Source organism: Xenopus laevis, chromosome 4L (genome assembly GCF_017654675.1).
Source record: "Xenopus laevis strain J_2021 chromosome 4L, Xenopus_laevis_v10.1, whole genome shotgun sequence".
Lineage (NCBI taxonomy): Eukaryota > Metazoa > Chordata > Amphibia > Anura > Pipidae > Xenopus > Xenopus laevis.
The window spans coordinates 58,581,798-58,600,177 of NC_054377.1; positions in this window are offsets into that span (position 1 = coordinate 58,581,798).

Here is an 18,380-nt window from a genome sequence, read left to right on the forward strand (position 1 = left end):
CTGCAAAGCAGGAAGTAGTGTCCTGGCTATTATGTTAGACAACCAGTCACTCCAGCCTTTACATTACATTTTTGATTTATGATATCACTTGTAATCTGACAGCGGAAGGTAAATGTAACTAGGTGAGTTATTATTTTGACTTTGGAGTAGAAGTAGAGGGCCCATTTGGTGCATACGTTATTTTTCAGTCTGTGCAGTTCTTCAGACAAGGCATCTCAATTTCAGTTCTGTAGCCAGTTCTGAAAGTTACAGTAACCTAGTGCTATGTCTTTTGGCAGCTCAAGTATGATAGCAGATTTGTCTAACAGACCAGACTGTAATGTGGTGTGTTCTCTGGAAAAGGCACATTAGAATCCTTCCAACTTTTTTGACATCAATGGACTAAAGCTACATGTCTAAATGCAGACAACAACATGAGGAGTACAGTATAAATTAAGCCTGCTTTATCCATTTAACCTTGCCCGTGTTAAAGAGTGGGTAATAACTGCATGACTCACTCATGACTGCTCTTCAAAATGATAAAACACATGTTGTATAGGCTTGGTGTTCCAAGCAATATCCTATTAACTACTTTTGCCTTAGATGTGATTTATACAGTACATGTTGGTATCATTTAGTAGACTGTTTATCATTTTGTTATCAAGTCTACATATTTCTGTATGGGGAAAGGACAATCTTCAACTCGATTATATAATGTGACAAAATAAAGTACAATTGCTTTAGTGTTTCTCTTGCAATGCATCTGGAACAAATATACAAAATTTGTTCCAGATGCCTCAACACCATCAATCTGTCCAGTTGCTATTAACAGACAGAAGTAAGCCATATTACAAGGTTAAAGTGATGGGAGAAACTTGTTTCTTTGCATATGACCCAGCTATATAGCTGGTGCTGTTTCACAATCAACAAGGTTTTTGCCAGGCAGAACAATATTTATGATACAGAATGGGGATTGATAGAACATCTAAATCATTGTAAATTGGGGATTAATAGAACAATAAGAGCATTTTTTTCAACTTACCGGTATAGGATCACAGTTTCACTGAAATGTAGTATGGTGATGGTGAAAGTGATGTTATGTGTGCCAGAAAGGATGAGTAAGGATGATTAGAGTGTGTATGTTTGGGGGAGTTAAAATTAGAAATGTGCTAGATCAAACATTTTTAAATTCAGCTAAATACTCCATAGAAAACAGACTCCAAACCTTGCATAATATTATGGAAAAATAATATTGCTTTTAGCTGCTGAGTGCTTTAAACTGACATGAGTTTTAGGGTTCGGGTTTGGATTGGCTGAACGCTATAGATTTCAATCCTAGTGTAAGAAGTACAAAGTAAAGCACCCCCTAATAAAATTTGTGCAATAAAACACATTCAGCACTTTCTTATATTTGTTTCCTGTAAGACTGTATTTGCCAGGAACACTTCCTGCTCTGCTACTGCAGAGGGAACTAATGTGCACAGTCATGGTAGGAACTTTTACTTGATGAACCAGTTCCCATGTGCAGGACTAAGAGAATGTTCCTGTTGTCTTTCAGGTAGCAATCCATAGTCTAATGTTATACAAACTTGTTAAAAACTGTTTATATGCCACTGCAAACTAGTTTTATACGGTCTACAGCACACACAGCCTGCAGTGAACTAAAGCAGACAGACGGTTACACCTGCAAAATCAGTGCACATGGTGCACAGTAATTAATGGTGATTACAGAAACTTTATGTTGCCTAATATAAAGTGTACTGTTTTATAAAAGCCACACTAGTATATTTATAGGATTGATATTTGTTATTTATATTTCCAGAACAGTATTGCTAAAACAGTATTATGTACCTGTATACTGGATTACTTGTATAGAAATAAGTTAATTTAGTTTAGCAACTTTTACTTGATGCACCTGTTCCGATGTGCAGGACTAAGAGAATGTTCCTGTTGTCTTTCAGCTCCCTGCAATAAATGGAATTACTTCTCTCTTACCCTACCCTCCTCGCACTCTGAATTCATTTTCATATGTGCAACACTGAGAATAAGTTTGTGGGGCGAAATCATGGATTTCAGAGTATCCCCATTGAAAATATTTGTAGGTTCATATTTGGACCCCATTGGAATCCTTTGGAGGAGTGTATGTATGTGAGCGCTAAAGCTGAAAGTAAAATAAGTTGGAGGAAGGTTTTAAGGTAGAGGGTGGTAAAGGTAGCATGGATATGCAATTATTATTATTATTATTAACATTTATTTATATAGCACCAGCATATTTCGCAGCACTGTAAAGTAAACGTGTTTATACAACTAAATCACATTAGTTACATACATCATGGAGTTACATAGATCACAACCAATAACGGTACAAAAGGTGAGGAAGGCCCTGTGCAAAAGAGCTTACAATTTAAAGGGAAGGGAATAAGACACAAGGTGTGGGAGTGGGCAAGATCAGAATTAAGTGAGTGAGAGATGTAGTACTGAATGTGGTATTGCATTTGGTAGTTAAGCAGAGTGAGGGTAGGCTTTTCTAAACAAGTGCGTTTTAAGAGATTTCTTGAAAGCAGAAAGGTTGGGAGAAAGTCGGACAGACCATGAGAGAGAATTCCAGAGGAGGGGTGCAGCCCTTGCAAAGTCTTGCATGTGAGCATGTGAGGAGGTAATGAGAGAAGAGTTGGGTAGCAGGTCAGTAGAACCTAAATTACTGGAATAATTTCTATTTATTGAGATTCTGATTATTATATAAATTTTGACTAAATGTTCCCACACAGATGTATAGAGAAAATAGAAAAAATATAGCCTGAAAACAAACCATGAGTGTAATATGCTAATTTTAATGGGTGTATTGTTTTAATTGTACTCACTATATAAGACAGAGAGCTAGGAACAGACTCCACCTCTGATGAAGTGCCAAAGAGAGGCACGAAACGCGTCAGGTGACTAGACACGCTATGGTTTAGTTGTGCAGTCCCAGGAGAATGCCTGTCTGTGTTTTTAAAGATGCTTGGAAATAAAGACTTTTTTCTTTTATTCTAATATCCCGTGGTTATTGGCCCCAGTCTATCTATTACTTTCTTGGATGTTGCCAATTTGCCAGGTGCGGAGTCCGGCTGACTGAGGGCCACCACGAGGATAGATGCGGACCAGTCGCGTGTGAGTAATAAATACATATAAAGCAGGTCAGTAGAGCAGCACAGTAAGCGGCCGGGTGAGTTTATAGAAATACTTGCAGAGATGTAGGGTAGGGCAGAGTTATGAAGTACTTTGACTGTCAGTATCATTAATTTGAATCTTGTTCTGAAGGGTAGCGGAAGCCAGTGTAGGCAATGGCATGGCAGATAAGGGGCGATTGCTGAGTCTCCCAGCAGTGTTTATTATGGATTGGAGAGGTGATAGTCTCTGGTGAGGAAGGCCAATTAAAAGAGAATTACAGTAGTCTAAATGTGATATGACGAGTGAGTGAATAAGAATTTTGGCAGCATCTTGGGTGATAAATGATCGTATTTTGGATATGTTCCTTAGGTGGAAGTGACATGATTTAATAAGTGACTAGATATGAGGAGTGAAGGAAAGGGCCGAATCTAGGATAACCCCAAGGCACTGGGCCTGGGGAGATGGGGTAATAGTGGAATCTTAGCTATGATGGATACTTCCGGGATGTTAATGGTATTAGTTGGAGGAAGGCTTTAAGGTAGAGGGTGGTAAAGGTAGTATGGATATTTATGCTGAATATTACGACACAGTGTTATGGGCAGGTCAGTACAAAATAACTTGAAAACACATAAACCTCATTAATCGATATTTGAAGACTAGATTTTGAAATAATCATTTAAAGAATACCTGAACTATACCACCAATATTGTGTGTACTTGAATATAAACTTTAATTTTGTTTATTTATACAGTAGGTATATGCAGTGATTTTTTTTTTTTTTTGCAAAGACAATTTTTATATGGAGGCTTTAGCTAAAAAATGTTGAACTGTAGGACAATACATCTGTTGTGTATATATATAGAAAGCAAATAATATAGAAGCAAATTTGCTTCTTCAGGAAAATTGTCATCTCCCAAGGCTTTCACAAGGATAGATTTCAGGTACATTTTCAGCTCCCCTTAAGTTAAATGAAATATGGCTAATAGCCCAAAAACTGTGTCTTTTCAGTCTGAAAAAGCAGGATAAACAAATTTTGAGCTGAAAATGGCCAGTGATGGCACTTTATAAATATAGATTGTTTAAAGGCCTAATTCAAATAAAATTATCTTTTAGTATGAGACAAAACAACAGTGTGACTTTTAATTTGGAGTTTTTCCCCTTCTATTCAATTCCGCTTGCCCTCAAGGTTACTTGGCACGAATGTCTCTTGGAGGAAGCCTATATACAATATTATGCAATATGTAATAGCAATGATAACAAGCTCCTTAGTTGTTACTTCAAAATAATTAGAATACTTAGGGGCCGATTCACTAACTTTGAGTGAAGGATTCGAAGTAAAAAAACTTCGAATTTCGAAGTGTTTTTTGGGCTACTTCGACCATCGAATGGGCTACTTCGACCTTCGACTACGAATCGAAGGATTCGAACTAAAAATCGTTCGACTATTCGACCATTCGATAATCGAAGTACTGTCTCTTTAAAAAAAATTCGACCCCCTAGTTCGCCATCTAAAACCTACCGAACTCAATGTTAGCCTATGGGGAAGGTCCCCATAGGCTTTCCTAAGTTTTTTTGATCGAAGGATATTCCTTCAATCGGTGGATTAAAATCCTTCGAATCGTTCGAATCGAAGGATTTTATCCTTCGATCGAAGGAATAATCCTTCGAACATTCGATCGTATTATCTGCGCTAAATCATTCGACTTCGATATTCGAAGTCGAAGGATTTTAATTCCCAGTCGAATATCGAGGGTTAATTGAACCTCGATATTCGACCCTTAGTGAATCGGCCCCTTAGTATACCTCCTATTCTGAATACAGGTGTAACTGCACCTTATTAGAGCTTTTAAGTAGGGATGAACTTACCAGGATTCAGTTCCGGATTCTGCCTTTTTCAGCAGGATTTGGATTCGACCGAATCCTTCTGCAAGGCTGAACCAAATCCAAATTTGCATATGTAAATTAGGGACGGGAAGGGAAATCAGGTGACTTTTTAGTGTCATTTGGGAGTTTTACAGTATATGCAGCAGAACCATGTTCTATTTCAGGTTTGGTCTGGGACTGAAACATCTGCCCTCCTCCTTTTTTCCTACACTATCTCCCTTTTCCTCTTTCTTTATAATTGTATTCTTGTCTGGTTCATTCTTTTTTCCTCTTCTTCCTTTTATTTTCTTTTTTTCTTTTACCCTTTTATTATTTCTCTTCTCATCTTTTTCTGTTCTGATATGTGTTTGTTTTCTCATCCACTATTTTTCCTCTTATTTTATATTAAGGGGCAGATTTATCAAGGGTCGAATTTCGAAGTGCAAAAATCTTCGAAATTCGACCATCGAATAGGCTAGTTCGACATTCAAAGTCGAATTCGTGGGATTTTTAAGATCGTACTTCGAATCGAACGATTCGAATGATTTAATCGTACGATCATACGATTTCACTTCGACTTATTTGAATCTTGTTTCCTTCAGTCTGGGAATTCAAAATGATAGCAAGCAGGCAGCAGCCATTTTGTGGACACTGTTATTAAGGCAAGCCTTGCATCATCTCAGAATCTTGTTTGTGCACCAGAATGGGGGACCTGATGTCCAATTCCATGCCCTGGCTACACAATTAAATTGTAAAGAGAACAGGGGAATATGGGGAGAGCAGTGACATCTAAGAAGTGCTGAATGGAAAGTGAAAGTAATTGTCTGCCCCGCCTCTATGCCACAGGCATAGAGGAGGGGCAGACAATATTTGATTGACAGCTGAGATTTTTAAATGAGTTTATAAAAGCTATGAATGCTTTAATAAAAAATAGAAATTGGTCCACTTTAAGGTGGCGAAGTGTCGAAGTCTTTTAAAGAGACAGTACTGCGATTATCGAATGGTCGAATAGTCTAAGCATTTTCACTTTGAATCAAAGTCGAATTTGGCCTATTCGATGGTTGAAGTACCCAAAAATTACTGCGAAATTCAAAGTTTTTCAATTCGAATATTCACTTCGACCCTTAGTAAATGTGCCTCGAAATGTCCTTCTTTCTCTCAGCCATTATATGGATACTATGTATAGCTGAAAAGCAATATTTTAACTTTTCAATAAGCCATAGGTCTCCTCAATATACATCAGGAGTCCAGTTTTGCAATTCATGTGTTTCCTAATTTAAGGGAAGAGAGTCATGGTACCAGCATGCAGTTTAGATCAACTGGCTGAGAGAGACCACTAAAGTTTGGGTCCACTGGTATCCGATCATTCGCTTTCTTCAGTTAGTTATTTTTTAGCTTTATAATGAGATACAAATTATTATTTTATTTCACTTTATGAAACTTAAACAGCATGTAAATATTGTCAGAGAAAGTAAGCCACTGAGCCGCCAAGTTTACATTCTGTTCTGTGGAGCTGCCGGTCGTATATACAACTGCATATAAATATGGAAGTGGGCACAATTTAGATGCTTGTGAATATACATTTAGGCCTTCCGGGAGAAAAATGTGCTGATAGCAGCTCAGGAACTTTGGAGCCAAGGCTGAAACATTAATGAGTAATTGTAGCTACTCTTGCATTTTTCTGTTGAATATGGAAATGTGGAAATGCTGGTTTGCTCAATGCAGACAGTATATGTAAAGTGGAAATATAACTATACTAATGGAGCCAGGTTGATTTGTGAGTCAAATGGATAATTACTAAACCCCCTTGCTAAAAAAAAAAAAACAGGTGTTAACACAAGTAAATGCCTCTAAGCCAGTAATTACCCCTCACTGCAGAGTCAGCGCAGCGGAGCTCACAAGGGCCATCTTCAGCGATTCAGTAATCTTCAGCAAGTGAGCACTGTATCGGCACATGTGCAGTTGTAGCAGTTTTCCAGTTCGTTACAACTGCGCATGTGAAAATTACTGCAGTGCCGGAAGAACACCCGAAGATTACCGAAGCACCGGAAGATGGCGTGTGTGAGCTCTGCTGCACTGAATCAGCAATGAGCGGTAATTACCTGCTATGGGGCATTTACTTACCTGTGCGGGGGGAGCAGGGTGGGGTGGGGGTAGGTGTTTTTATTAGCAAGGGGGATAAGTTCTCATTTAAGAAACTCTGAATAAAATGCTTTATCTAAAGCCATATTCATTTCTTATGCCACATTTAGCTTTTGCGGAAGTATGCATTAGCACTTTTGACCATAAGATGCTACTGGGTGCTTTTCTCCATTTTTTTTGTGGAAAGCTCCTGAGATGCCTCAATAGCAAACTGCAGTTTAACCTGCCCTCTCCCCATCACACCTTCCTTTGTTATAGTTTATACAGGAGCAGTAGCCAGCGCCATGTTGTAGCTCCCACCCTTTCCAATTAGATGATCCCAGGGTGGCCAATAAAAGGGCAACCATGTTTGGAGTTTTAACCTTGAAAGCAGCAAGTAAGTTGCAGGTAAATCTTAGTCCCTGTATAAAATGTATAATGAAGCAATAGAATTCTTAATGAATCAGATGCAAGTTGAGTGTAGGACTGGCCAGACCAGGGATGACTTTGATGTAGTAGGCCATCTTAAATATATTACAATATATTGAGAAACAATCCCTGTTTTGTTTAAAGGGTAAGTCATTTTTAGTGGCTTAAGGCACAAAATGTCTCAATGTCCCTAATACTGTATATTGATAATGGGTTGAGTGCAGAGGACCTCTTGTATTTGTATATATATATATATATATATATATATATATATATCTATATATCTATATATATATATATATATATATATATATATATATATATATATATATATATATATATATATATATACATGTACCATAGAATGGTATGTACAATTTAATTGTTTCCATATTTGATTGATTACTCTGTGATTTGCCAATAAACTTTTTTTGATACTTTTTTTTTTAAACAATTAGTTAATATGAAGTCTTCCATGTCTTTAACATTATTTGTAGTATGTTTTTAAACTTGAATACAAGTGTAAATGAATATGTATTCTTTCATACAGTGGAATAAGCTATAGGATAATCTTAGGAGATGCTCTAATAATACAGTATTGCTTGAATCTGGATATAAGGTTCTCTTTTGTTGGTACCTCACACCCAACAGATTATTATGGGGCCGATTCACTAACTTCGACCATCGAATGGGCTACTTCGACCTTGGACTACGACTTCGAATCGAAGGATTCGAACTAAAAATCGTTCGACTATTCGACCATTCGATCGTCAGAGTACTGTCTCTTTAAGAAAAAACTTAGACCCCCTAGTTCTCCATCTAAAAGCTACCGAACTCAATGTTAGCCTATGGGGAAGGTCCCCATAGGCTTTCCTAAGTTTTTTTGATCGAAGGATATTCCTTCAATCGTTGGATTAAAATCCTTCAAATCGTTCGATTAGAAGGATTTTATCCTTCGATCGAAGGAATAATCCTTCGATCGTTCGATCACACTATTTGCGCTAAAATCCTTCGACTTCGATATTCCCAGTCGAATATCGAGGGTTAATTAACCCTCGATATTCGACCCTTTGTGAATCGGCCCCTATGTATCCAAACCTTAATAATGGCTGCTTTAGAGGGTGCAACACTCCTGGGGACATGACTCACATATGGTGTAACTGCCCTACAGCAACTAGGTACTGGATTCGGGTGTACAATCTGATATGCGGAGTACTAAATATGAGTTTACAGAAAAGCCCCTATGAAGCGTTGATTGGTGCTCCGCCACAATACGTAACAGGGACACAGAGAAAGTTAATTAATCACATATTTTTGGCGGCTAGACTGGTCCTGGCATGGTCCTGGAAATCTCCACAAATAAATTACATCCTACTTAAGCCCAAAATAGATTGGATATCCATAAACGAAAAATTAACCAGTATCGCATTAGACAAATTTCCCACATTTCTAAAAGTATGGCAACCTTGGATAGATTATAGGTATGGGGGGACCCTCCCTTCCCATTTGCTGACACTCTAACCACCCGAATATAAAACTGAGGAATTCCGTACTCGGATAATAAACTTTCTATTTATAGTATTTTATCTTATTTTTTCTGGGTTTTTTTCTGTTTTTGCTTTTCTTTCCGTTTTAACCGGTTACTTATTATTTGTCATATGTTCTACCATTACCATATGTATACATCTGAGGGAACTGGACTTTGTACCGTCACTGGATTAGACAATAGAAAACATTTACATTTACATTGAACAATATTATATGTTTTGAAATATACTGTATATGGATACAGTGCCAAAACCATTATATGAATATATCATATGATAATGTATCTGTTATTAAAAATAATAAAAAATATATTGAAACAGAATATGTATTCTTTCTGCTTGGTGCAGGGTTTTCTGTCACATGATTGAAGAGAGCACACTTGATTGGGTGAGTTTTATCTATTTAATCAGTGGTTGTTAATTGATTTTATGGTCTTGACAATGGAGACTGAAACGTTGGCCTGAAACAATCTTTTTAAATGTAACTAATAAAGTATTAATCTTTTTATATTTTTTAAAAAGAACCTGTTGTGCACCTACCTCTTTTGGTTTTACAAGTTTTTTGGGGGGGTTTCTGTTCTTACATTCTTAAGAAAACAAGGATTTTGATCTTTTCGTTCTGTGTTTTTTATATTCAGATTTTTTAATAAATAAGTAGATATTCATTTTTTTTAAATGTGAGTTCATTTGTGGTTAAAAAAACGTCTTAAACTACACAAATCAAAATTTTTATTTATAATCACCCAAATGTGTGGCACCTAGCCACAACGCTGGCTGCCAGCTTGAACTCTGGGTTTACAGAGTCCTTTTTTTAGTCTCTGCTTTCAAGACAGAGTGCGACTAAATTCTTCCAACTTACATATACATAGGGTGTCACCTTACAAATCAAGATGTAGAAATATTTGTTCAAAAATATGTCTTAATGTTAATTTTAGTGGAAAAGGTATGGTAGTCATGTTTTTAAATCGAGTGACTATGTCTAGAAAAAAGTGTGCACCATCTGTACATCACTAATGGGGTTGTCCTAGCTCTACTTCTTCTTCTACCCCAGGGAAACACGCACGGGGGATTCCCATGCCACACTGGAAACCAACACAGGGGCATAAACTGGGGATGCAAACATTAATTCATAAACATACTTTAAAAATATATATTGTTCTGGTATATTGAACTAAACAGCATTTAACAAAATATTCTCATTGTACACTATACCACATCATTGTGTTTTTTTAGTTATTCAGAGTGATTGTGAAAGGAGAAAATGTATTTAAAAAATAAAAAAATTTATTTAATGAGTTCCAGGTTGAATTTATCTTGTATATGTCTTAGGGGATGAGGTAAAAGAAATTGCATTTCTTAATTTACCATACCTCTCACTTTGAGAAAGGCTAGAGTGCTAGCCGAAACGTTAGTTGCATTTTGCTCAATAAACACTTCTATTTTTTTCATAAGACCTGTGAGTGCAAACCTTTTTTCTTAAATACTTAGATACTGTCATCGAAAAACATGTTTTTTTCAAAACGCATCAGTTAATAGTGCTAGTCCAGCAGAATTCTGCACTGAAATCCATTTCTCAAAAAAGCAAACAGATTTTTTTATATTCAATTTTGAAATCCGACATGGGGCTAGACATTTTGTCAATTTCCCACCTGCCCCATGTCATGTGACTTGTATCTGCACTTTAGGAGAGAAATGCTTTCTGGCAGGCTGCTGTTTTTCCTTCTCAATGTAACTGAATGTGTCTCGGTGGGACATGGGTTTTTACTATTGAGTGTCTTAGATCTACCAGGCAGCTGTTATCTTGTGTTAGGGAGCTGTTATCTGGTTACCTTCTCATTGTTCTTTTGTTTGGCTGCTGGGGGTAAAAAGGGAGGGGGTGATATCACTTGCAGTACAGCAGTAAAGAGTGATTGAAGTTTATCAGAGCACAAGTCACATGACTTGGGGCAGCTGGGAAATTGACAATATGTCTAGCCCCATGTCAGATTTCAAAATTGAATATAAAAAAATCTTTTTGCTCTTTTGAGAAATGAATTTCAGTGCAGAATTCTGCTGGAACAGCACTATTAACTGATTCATTTTGAAAAAAAAAATTTTCCCATGACAGTATCCCTTTAAGAATATAAAATTTTCCAGCAAAGCGAAATTCAGACAGATTCACCCATCACTATAATTAATATGTTTCAACATTAGTAAGCAAGAAAGCAATCAGCATAGTTTTCGAAAATGTGGGTGTGTACATTGTTTTGAGAAGGTATACCCCTGTTTTTGGGATTGGTAACTGTGCTCACATTACTCACATGTTTATGGTGTAGAGTTAACTGTGGTATGCACTAGGGTAAGAATTTTTTAGACAGAGGATTTCATATTTTACATCCTCCATCTTTTAAGACATAAAACATTTGCCCTTTTACAGCTGCATGCAGAGAGAATGACAAAGCTATCTCAGATTCTGTACTCTTCCGTGGGTGTTTTTTTAAAACATTTTATTATCATAACAATACCCAGATCTCCCAAAATGTAAAGAAGGTCATTCGTTTCCTTGCAGATATATTTCCCTGTCCTTAGCTTACTATATCTCAAACAACAATTTATAAACCCTAAGCTTTTTCTCGCTTAAGACAAAGTGCTTTCAAGCTGAAGCCAAATGAAATCTTTAAATGGTATAAGAGGCATTTGCAATCCTTTTTTTTTTCCCTTTCTTACCCAGCTGACTGTACGTTTACAGGCTGTAATCTGGCCTTTGTAAAGGCATTTGTCAGCCTGTATATTTCATTTTAAGCTCGACCACCCATGCGGGTGGACAGGCAGGAAGTATTCGTTCTCTTGCACCAGCAGCAAGTTTGATTCTTGGCTGCAAAGTAACGGAATTTCGTCACAAAGGCTAACGTTCTCTGGCAGTCACTTTGTAACCTCTCGTTTTTAAAATCCCTCCTTGTTTATCTTAAATGATTCCTGAACTCTAAATTTGGAAATTCAGTGTATTGCTCTAATCCTTCACTTCTAGCAGGGATAGGTGCTGTGTATCTTCAGCATCACGAACCAAGGCTATTAGGGTTTGGGAAATGGTACTGAGTGCTGCACCAACAATAGGCCTATACCGCTCACTTCTACTACAAAAAATTAGAAAGCAGTAACGCCACACGTGCAATATGGACACAGCACAGATACTTTAGCAAAGATACTTTTTTTAAATGTCAATCAGTTTTGTCATTAGTGTGTGAATACTTCTGCTCTATGAATGCAAAACTATTTTACTTTATCGTTTTCTTTGACCTGAGACTTTAAATTCAGCATGAGAGCATTAATTCTCCTCCTCTAGAATCTGCTTCCCTATTATACAGTGTCACAGTGTCACACAGAGCAACAAATAAGTGCAGCATAATAACCCCAATGTAACAAATCTTTCCTTGTGAAGCAAGGTACAGGTATGGGATTCATTATCTGGAAACCCATTATCCAGGACGATCCGAATTATGGGAAGGTCATCTAACAAAAACAAATAATTCAATTGTTTCAAACTGATTTTCTTTTTCTCTGTAATAATGAAACAGTAGCGTGTACTCGATCCCAACTATGATTAAATTAATCCTTATTGGAGAATAATCTTTAGGTATTGAGATCCAAATTACAGGAAAACTCCAGATCCCGAGCATTTTGGATAACAGGTCCCATACCTGTACATGAACAATCATCCACTGTTAGGCCTGGCTATTTACTCAACTGGCATGACTTTCCCTTATTGAATGGCCATGTCAGTGGCATAGGTTGACCATTGTAAACAGTGGCCAAACATATTTTATGACTTTAATAGAACTTTTACCAAAGTCTACTCTTAAACATAAACATTTTCTTTCTGACGTAAATAATATCCCTATGAGCAGTTATTATCTAACTACTTCTAGTAATATGAAAACAGGACCCATTGTGTTCTAAGGGGCAAGTCATATGATAAACAAATTGTTAGCTGTATCACCCAGTGTTAGTACCTTTTAATAGTCCATGTAAAATTGCCAGTAACCAAATACTCATTTTATTCATGGCACACCTATTTTCCATTTGAGTGGATTTATCAAGAAGGCATTGGATAATGGAAATCTGTTGTTTCTGTTGCCAATCTTCACAAAGAAAGTTCACCTGAATAAAGTGTAATTTCTTGATGGCCAAATATGTTCCATTTCACCGTTACTCAAAAGCTTTGCTATTACAGGCAACCAGGCTCTAAAAGACAGGTATAACAAAAGTTTAACTTTATTACCTTTAAAAGGGATAGATATTCCAAGTTACTGAATACACAGTTTAGCATGCATCTCATCCTTTCTATAGTTGGTAACCAAAAAAAGGGGCACTTTACTTTATTTACCCCAAGGCACAAGTGAATGCCCCATACTTATTTATGTAGATACTGTACTTAGGGGCAGATTTGAAGACCAAATAGGAGTTCAGACAGATCCCCAACAGTTCCAAGACAGTTAGAAAAGTTTTATCAAATTGACCCTTTTATTTAAGCAGATTAGTGGCAAGTTGACAGAATGTGTTCGACTGCTTTGAGCAGTCCGATACATTCATTTTCACCACTTAGAGATTCTCAGAAGCAGCACTGAGCACTAACACCTGTCTGAATCATTGCTTCCCTATTCATATTGCATGCTATGAGAAAAGGATTCAGACTAGCATTATGTTTGTTGGAATGAATCATCCCAGTTCTGAAAATAAATTGTTAAATTGTTAAAAAGGTCAATATCATCATATGAGCAGTGCAGATTGGTACCACTCTTAAAAAGATACCAAATAATAATAATAATAATAATAATAAATCTTCTGCTTAGTTTGAATTCTCTTAGGCTTGTATTAGCTTACATTATACAGCAGTTACCCAATAACAGTACCTATTATCTTGTAGCTCTAGAGAATAATGAAAGAACTTTTGTTACAGATAAAATAAATTGCATTAACAATTGTTTGTATTAGATGAAGCACAGAACCTTCCAAATGTCATAAGTTTTACCTTTAAGTGTAATTTGATATTTCATTAAGACACTAGAAAAACATGGAGTCTTTGAGCCAGACAGCATGGGAGGTAGAATGGATAATGGGAAAATTGCAGTAGATAAGAAAATAACTCACAAAAAGCAAATAGATTTTAAAATAGGAAACAGAATGCCATATAGTACATGACACTCATATTTTATCTCTGATGCTGGACCGAAAAGGGAGGATATAGTTCAATCAGTTGTGAGTAATGGAATACTCTGGGCCTCAGATTGTTTAAAATCACTATAAACCATAACATGCACTTATTTAAGAGACATGCTTATAAAGACTTTAAGCCCTGTGCCACTGTCCCATTAGTGGGATATCAAATTCCTTGCAATTTTGCCACCTTTATACTTTGACTGACCTTTGATATTTAAGGGACCACAAAACAAAATATGTAAAAGTTGTTCTTTAATGGTGTAAACATTAGCTAATAATAGATAGATGATAGATAGATGATAGATAGAGATTTATGAAAGCGTGTTATGAAAAATGCTACAATTTTTACACTTATTTATCCAGTTTGCATTTAAATGTGTGTATAAACAATGCAAGAAATGTTTTATAAACCAAAACTGAAATGGGAGTTATGTTATATAAAAAAGTGGTGTCATGACCACTCCCAAAATCTAGAACAGGTGCTAGGCTCCCTGGTCTTGGCTTCACTTCTGCCTGTAGTAGCTGCCTTTCACTTCAGGAGGAGCCCTCCGGTAATCTGATGACACCAGGTCTTAATAAGAAAGGAGCCAAGCAAGAGTTCTGGACAAGCAAAGGGACACAGTCGTTTTTGGACGGAAGGCACAATTCTTTGGAATAGACAAAGCGTAGTCAGTCCAGGGTGGGTGTGGGCAGAGTTCAAGCAAGGTCAGACAGGCAAGGTTGGTGTAGGCGGAGTTTAAGCAAGGTCAGGCAGGTAAGGGTCAATACCGGTAGAATCGTCAGGCAGGCAGGAGTCAGGATTAGCAGAGTTCGGAATAGGAATAGGCAGGCAAGGATCAGAGAAGGATGAGTGAAAAAAATCAGATAAGTGTAGACCTGCTGTTTCAACACACATTATCGATCATGTGATAAGCATTCAATTTATAGAAATTAGAAACAGACCAGGAACCGGCAGTACTTAGTCTGCAATCACCCTTTATTGGTGTATTCTCACTCGTGACGTTTCGGGAGCTCTTACATGTCTTTTATATTCCAAATATGGTAGTCTACAAGTAAACAAGGTAGGAGCAAGGGCCTATGCTGGCTTATTGGAAGATTATTGTATCAATGTGCCAATGTGGTCCTCTCTCATCAGGATTTTAAAATCTGCTGAATATTCCTTTGGGGAAGCCATTTGGAAGCCCCAATGCATGGGTAGATAAGCTGCCCAGTCCGTCTGAAGCAACCAATTGTGTAGTGTATGTAATAATTTTTTTCCTAAATAGTTATGTTTACTTCACCTTTAAGCTCACCTTAAAAGTGCATAATGCAATAACAGTGATGTATTGTGCAAATTTTATTTCTCTTTTAGACTTTAAATATTATTGTTATTTATCAAAGTCTGATTTTATCTTAACATTTTCTGCTACAAACTCTGATCAAATCAGATCGAGTTTTTTACGCTTGTTTATTATTAAATTTTCCCGAAAATTTGCTGTGCGGGAAAAAAAATCAGATTAACATGATTTTTTTTGATTTTTTCACCCAAAAACTCTGATTTCTTATGCTTTTTGCCTGAAAACTGGGGTATTGCATGAAACCCAGCGCACATCAAAAAATCATCCGGACTTCTCCAATTGACTTATATGCAACCTCAACAGGTCTGAGATGCCGGATTTTCTGACTTTTTCATCCTCGGGGTTTAATAAATTGCGAAAAATTAGGGATTTTTTAAAAGTTAGATTTTGTAAAAAAGATAACACATTTTTCTGGATTTTTGCATTCGGGGTTTAGTAAATAACCCCCTATGTACTGGCATAAATGATAAAATTTGCAATTTTTTCCATTCCTGACTTTTACTACATTCCCCCAGTATTTAATATGGAACCATCAATATAATTTATTATTCCTATTGTTTTTTATATATATAGCTCCAACATATTCCACAAAGCTTTACCAATATTAAAAACCGCTGACACTGAAATCTCTCAGGATTTACTGTGCGAATGGTATGCTCTGTGAACACCACATTGTCAAACAGATGCTAGTTCATTGATCTCAATACATCTGTGCAACTATTCTATTGTGTCATGCAAATTTAAAAGCCATTTCACGCATGAAATAACTTAATAGCAAGAGGTTTATGAAATTTGAGTAATGTTCAGTTTTGTGTAGAATAAGGCATTTGGCCAGTACAAAGATACTTGAGAGAGCATTTGCTCTCCATTTCATAATTGGGAAGAGTATCAAATATTTATTCTATAGAGTTTGGGATGGACTACTTACAAATCAATTCACCCCTTAACAGTCTTACAGCTACAATATCTCATAAGGGCACATCTGATGAACAGTAGACATTCCCTGTGAGTTCATCTCAATGGCTGTGTAGGATGCTGGTCCTTTCTGAACTAGTACTTAAAGGGCACCAATCATGACCAAAATCATTTACTAAGTAAATACACTATGTGAAAGTTCAAGAAATCTGATTTTTAAAACAGTTAGAATTGTTTGTATAATGTAAATGATCAGCTCACTATTCCTTCTGCAAGATCTCCCCTATCTCCCCTGCAGTTCTAGCTGAGGCAGCCATCTTGGATTTCACTGGCTCCTCCTACCTATATCTTCCCAGCCAACTGTAGCTCTGAAATCTCGCACATGCTCAGTTGAAATTCCTTGTTGCTTATCAACCCTTCTAAGCTATTTTCAAATCAGCCAAACCTGTGTGTTAGCTGCTGTTCAGTAGTGCTGCCACCTGCTGGAAGTTACTGTGTGCCCTTCATTTGCATAATGACTTTACCAGGAGGGGACAAGATAGGGAAATCTCCTGATACTTCTAGTGGAGGAGTTTACTTAAACAAGGTATTCTGGGTAGAATACTCAAAGCAGTGTTACAATCTGAGCATGCTCCTGAAATTTGCATATTAGAGTCTCTGTTATAGTCACAGTATGGCCTCCCTCAGTGAAAGAACCCATTTGAAAAAGTCAGGGATTTTTTTAAAACCTGCAGTTTTTTCAAAAAACTATATATGTAGTTTGATTAACCGTGTTTAGCTTGTACTGGTCAGATTGTTAATATGTGTTTGATTTTGGCTGTGATAGGTGCCCTTTAAGCCTCTGTTGATAGCATATATGTGATTTATCATTCTGCCTCCCCTACAAGATGCATATGATTAAGGTATATTTTGGCCTGGATTTGAGTCATTCCAGCACTGGCTGTGCAATATGAATGATACATTTTAATGTATACCACCAATGTGGTCAGGTGGCTGATAAAGCACCCTGGCAGAATGACAAAACTGCATTGAATAACCCAAAGGAATTATTTTACAGGCAGCTAAAGATTTGGATACAATTTTACAATGCAATTAACTGCTATTAGAGCATTTATCGAGTCATTTGTCTTAACCATGAAGGGGAAAATGTCTCTCTACGAGGTAATTCATTGCAGAGATGAGTTAACTTCAAACCTTTTATATTAGTTACCTAAAACTGGCATTCTATTCTATTATCAAATAGGCTTTATAATACAATAAAGTTGGGTAAATGTGTATTCAAATTTGTTTTGTCATTTCTTAGTTCTATAACTCACTATTTTTATCATGCAGTAGTAGTTGTTTAGAGCAGGTAAATATTGGAATTGCTGTTGGTGCTCCTAAGAAGATCAGTTCTATAGAGGAGGGGGAATAGCATAATGAGAAACCCAGAAATATTAAAGGCAAATAACCATTATGTGGACTTCAGTGCAGCCCATGGGGTATATTTATCAATGAGTGAAGTTAGAGATAACCACAGTCCGCTAGAGTGAAATACCGCCTCTCTCCATTCATTGCTATAGGATTTTTAAAGGTGTGTTTATCAAACGGTGAAAGTTAAAAATCCCATAGAAATTTATGGAGAGAGGTGTTATTTCACTCTAGCGGACTGTGGTGATCTCTAACTTAACTCTTTGATAAATATACCCCCATGGCTTCAAAGCCCTGCAGAATTTTTATAATTTTGGTGAAGTAACTTTATCTCTCCATGCCTCAAGTTCCAAAACAATAGGGTGTAAGCTCTGTGGCACTAACTGTGTTTGAAGCATTCTATTCAGCATAAAAACATTGTTGATGGCCTTTT